Source organism: Ipomoea triloba, chromosome 15 (genome assembly GCF_003576645.1).
Source record: "Ipomoea triloba cultivar NCNSP0323 chromosome 15, ASM357664v1".
Classification (NCBI taxonomy): domain Eukaryota; kingdom Viridiplantae; phylum Streptophyta; class Magnoliopsida; order Solanales; family Convolvulaceae; genus Ipomoea; species Ipomoea triloba.
Window position 1 is genome coordinate 16,850,505 of NC_044930.1, and position 5,897 is coordinate 16,856,401.

Genomic DNA, 5,897 nt, shown 5'->3' on the forward strand with positions numbered 1-5,897 from the left:
AGAGGAGAGAGCTCAGGGGGGGGGGGGATTATACAAACTTCTAGTATGAAATCCCATGGCATTCATCACATCCAAATCGTCATTAGAAGTTTGGCACAACCGTCTTTGTCATCCTCACTCTAGAGGCCTACATAGAATTCTACGTCATTGTCCAGTGTCGAAGTCGTCAAGTGATAGTAGTAATTCTCTTTGTAGAGAAATCGTCATGATTTCCTCTAGAAAGAGTCACAACATATAGTTTTTTTGTTTTAGATTTAATTTACACAAGTATTTGAGGACCATCCCCGATTTTATCCAAAAGAGGTCATCGTTATTTTGTTATATTTCTTGATGATTATTCCAAATATACGTGGTTCTTTCCCATGAAACTAAAAAAAGACTTCTATGATATTTTTAATCAATTTAGGGCATTGGTTGAGCGCACCTTTTCCACCAAAATAAAAGTCATTCAATCTGATCTAGGTGTAGAATACCAGAAACTTGGCAAACTCTTTGTCAGTCATGGAATAAACCATTGCCAATCATGTGCCTACACCCACGAGCAAAACGAACGTGTCGAAAGATGTCACAAACATATTGTTGAAAATAGTCTACCATTACTTGCTCAAGCCTCTATCCCAATTAGGTTTTGGTCATATGCCTACGCTACGATAGTTTTTCTAATTAACTGAACGCCCTCTGCAACCTTAAACAATATAAGCCCATATGAAATTATCAACAAAAAGCCTCCACACTACTCATTCCTCTATATCTTTGGTTGTCTATGTTTTCTCTATCTCTATCCCTACAATGAACACAAAATAGAGTATCGTTCTGCTCCATATGTTTTCCTTGGTTACCCAGAGTCATTGAGAGGATATTGTTGATTGAATTTAAATACTGAAAAATTCTTACCATTCGCCATGTTCAATTTGATGTGTGTTTTCCCTTTTGCAACTAAAACTCCTCCACAGGTTTCCGCTACGACTTAGGATGCAAAACCATTGGTTGTCGTCAACATTCCAAGCGAACCCGAGTGTCGGAATTTCAACACACCCGTGTCGTCAGCGTGTTGCACCCGTGTCGACATTCAAGTGACTGATATGACCGTGACACAAGCATGTAAAGGTGAACCCCGGTGTCACGACTTTTGACACAAATGTGCCACCGTTGTGTTAGGACATACAGTGTCCACTTTCAGTAAGGGACACGACCCCGACACGCACGCAACACACCAGTATCGTCAGAACCTCCACACCCCCTGCCGATTCTGCTCCCGATCCTCCTCCGGTTGATCCTTCCAGACCCGAGTGCCCTCAACGCACATCCTATGATCCTAAGGCACATGACTCATGATTCCACAAGTAACAAAAGCTCTAATTGTATGTGTTGATGACTCAAAACCTACATGCCACTCCCAAGCTGTGAAAAAACCCTCAATAGAGGACTGCGATTGATGAAGAATTTAATGCACTGCTGCACAATAACACTTGGAGGCTGGTTTCACATGAAAGAGATGTGAATGTCATTGGATGCAAATGGGTTTACCAAATCAAAAAGAGAGTTGATGGTACAATTGAACGATACAAAGTCAGACTTGTTGCAAAAGGGTTTAATCAGGTTGAAGGAGAAGATTACTTTGATACTTTTAGTCCTGTTGTCAAACTGACTACATTAAGACTTCTCTTATCTCTTGCTATAACAAATGATTGGTCTATTAGACAACTTGATGTTCACAATGTTTTTCTCAATGGTTGTCTTACTGAGAATGTCTACATGAAGCAACTACCAGGGGTGGAGTTTCTTTTATAAATATTTTAAATGTAGCCGATCAATGTTTCGCTTAATTACCATAATAATTATTAATTTATTAGACAATAATTATTAGTTAATTACACTAATATATGTGCAATTATATTTTTACACCTTAAGTATTTTTATTTTTACCATATCACATTTAGTTTTTTTCTTCCTCCTCCATATTTGAATTAATTAATTTTAATTATTATAGAAAAATTTAACAACCCATGTTTAATTAATTTTTTTAAATTTTAAATAATTTAAAGTTTTCAAAAGGTAAGTGTAATTAATTTTTTAAAAATTTTAAAATAATTTTTAGTCAATTAGTAATATCATTTTCCCTTTCTAATTTGCATAACTTCCATTTCTTTTTCCATTAGGATCTTTTCATATTTTCAATCAATTAATGAAATCAGTTTTCATTTCCATTTTATCTTTACTATTGTTTGGGCGAAATTTTCACAAAGGAAGATTTTATTTTTATTAATAGTAGTATAGATATAGAAGTATAGATAAGTATTCAAATTATTATTATTGATGTAAATAATAATGATTAATTTATTTTTTTCTTATAAAATTATGTAGAATTTGTTTCCATTATTCTTACAATTATAATCGTTTAATTATTCTCAGAATTTGAGAAATAAAATTTTGTTACCAATTATTCTTAGAACTTTATTAATTTTTTGTCAATTAATTAATAATATTAGTTTGTGTGGGAAAAGTTGAAGAGGAGAATTTTACTTTTATTAATAGTATTGATACGTGAATGTAGAAACAATATTACCAATTAATAGATATTAGTTAATTTCTATTTTATATTTTATTACCAAATAAACTTTATTAATTATTTGACCAATAAAATATTTAATTAATTGACTACAAAAAGATCGGGCGCGAAAAATGAAATATGAGGATTTTACTTTTATATATAGTATAGATTATGATCTTTTTATATTTTCAATCAATTAGTAATATAAGTTTTTCTTTTCTATTTTATCTTCACTATTTTTTGGGCGTGAATTTCACAAAGGATGATTTTATTTTTATTGATAGTAGTATAGATATAGAAGTATAGATAAGTATTCAAATTATTATTATTGGTGTAAATAATAATTAATTAATTTTTTTCTTATAAATTACGCATAATTTGTTTCCTTTATTCTCATAGTTATAATGGTTTAAGTATTATCATAATTTGGAAAATAAAACTTTGTTACAAGATTCAACTTTATTAATTTTTTTTATCAATTACTTCATAATTAATAATATTAGTTTGTCTGGGAATGTTGAAGGGGAGGATTTTATTAATAGTATTGATACGTGAATATAGAAACAATATTATCAATTAATAGATATTAGTTAATTTCCATTTTACATTTTCTTGCCACATAAGTTTTATTAATTATTTGACATATAAAATATTTAATTAATTGACTACAAAAGTTTGGGCGGTAAAATGAAATATGAGGATTTTACTTTTATATTATTAGTATTACTACTACTACTTATTATTATTATTAGTATTACTACTACTGTTGATGTTGCTGCTGCTGCTGATTTTCCTTAAGTTAAGGTGTGTGAACCTAAAACTTAAGGTGCGTGATTTTCCTTCTTAAGGTGTGTGATATGATATGTATGCTTAAGGTGCGTTATTTTAAAACCTTAGGTGCATGGTTTGTGTTCTTAAGGTGCGTGACTTGTGTACTTAAGATGCGTGGTTTGTCTACTTAAGGTGCGCAGTGTATTCTCAATTGAAGGTGAGCCATTTAAAAACTTTAGGTGCGTGATTTATGTTTTTAGCTTAAGGTGTGTGGTTTGTGTACTTATATTAAGTGCATCATTTTAATATCTAAGGTAAGTACCCCACAATCACACGGAAAGATATACTCGCATCTGAATCCTTCTCTCTATATATATATATATATATATATATATGTATTGGTGCAAATAATTTCCCTTTCTTCCTGATTGAGTGAAGCGTGTCTGGCAGAAGCAAAGACACTGAAAAATATGGTGTTAATTGCTGTGTTCTGATATTCCGAGAGGACATGATTGTCATGTTTGATCAGAGAGCTGAGTACTCACTGCTCTTCTTTTTTTTTTTTTTTTTAGAGTTCTATTACGGACTCCCATTGTCTACTTCTTCACTCTTACTCCTTAACGTGACAAAATATAATAGGTTATTTTCATTCTGCAAGTCCAAAAAAAAAATGTCAATATCAAATTTTTGTATGAGAAAGTACAAATAAGGAGTATAACTTGAGAGTCCATATAATATTTTCTTGTTTTTTTTCTTTAAATTTCCTGTCAATCTGATACTGATTTTACAATACAGCGCGCACACAGAGAGTAGGGCAGACTGCTGCTCTGCTAGTTTTCCACTCTCTACAGTGTTGTTGTATCTTTTCAACTCTTCATAAAAACAAATAAATTATCTAACAATAATAAAATTTATTCTATATATATATATATATATATAAAGATCGGATGGCATTCATGCGGTGATGAGGACTAAAACCATGTTGCTGGATGAGTGTTTTCCTTGCTGAGTAAGTGTGGCTCGTGAAGAAATTTAATACCAAACATGCCATCCATTTTCAGCTAAAACCTAATTATCATTCTTCATCTTCTGCCATTCTATTAATAACCCTACCTTCCACTCTCTTTCATAATCATTTTACTTCCCCAAAAAAAAAAAATCGCATCCCAAACACAAAAATTCTCACCTATCCCTATAATCTTAGTAAAAGAGGTTAATCAGGGAGTGTATCTCAATTATTTACAATTCTAAGGTGCTTACGAATCGAATAAAAACTCTTAATTCTCCAAGAGAATCATTCATTACTTTAATTTGTTTATGCATACACACACTTCTACGGTTCTACCACACCCATCGTCACCATATTTTATACAAAATTATACTCTCCCATACGACAGAGATTCAAATAAAAAAAAAATAAAAAAATAAAAAAAATAACAAGAGAAATTTTTTTTTTTGATAAAATTGTACTCTGGTAGACCTAAAGGGGAGGAGGATCACAATTTTTTTTAGTACTACTAACTCTGTTACAATGTAGTATCTATTCATAACTATTTTTTCAACCTACCGAAGTACAAATAGTCAACTTTGAAAATATGTGTTTTTACTTTTCACTCATAGCCAGTAGAGGGTAAAATAGACTGAAAAGAGTTATAGCTAAAATACACCGAGAAGAGAATATTCAAATTGTTTGGATATAGAAAAAATAGAATGAAGTAATAGTACAAATTTGTTATAATGAAGAAATTAATTTTATTCTTAAAGAATGAATAATTCTACAATAATTATTATTTTAATGTTTCATTCTATGTTTGAAGAGATGAAAATTAAATTTCAACCCCTCTCATACTTCTTTTTTTTGCTGATTTATCTTTTTTTTTACACGTCAATTTTCCTCTTTTAAAAAAAAATTAAGATCAACATATTCTACGCATTTGTGACGGTAAAACTATCGTTTAATTAATTTAAGCTTTTTTTTAATCAAAAGTTAATTTGTATATTATTATGATTATTGACATAATGATATACAGAAAGGGAAATTAAAGAATTAGGAAGATTGGATAATGTGTGTGAATGTGAGCAATTAATTAAGGATCACATGAGTTGCATGAAAGGGTGATCTGATCTTTAGTGAAAGTGCATGAGATGATCAGTCTTAAAGAGGGGTAGTTTTCCATTAATAAAATCTGTAACCAAAATCATGATGGATATAATTACATGTATGTGTGTGTATATATAGAGAGAGAGGGAATTATGATTATAAAATGTCATCATATTTTTTTGTTATTTATTTATTTTAATTTTCAATTGTTAGATCTATTAAACTGATGGTTAAGATTTGTCCACCGTGAATTATTTTATACTTTTTTAGGTTTGTAATTTCATGCATGCTACAAACCATAAAGTAAGCAATCAGATTAGTTCACAATCTAATCAACCTTATGTGACAGTTTGCCTAACAATCAATGATTTCATTTTTACTTTATTTTTTTTTAATTTAAAGAAAGTATTTCTACTAAGAAATATATATATATATATATATATATATATATATATATATATATATATATATATT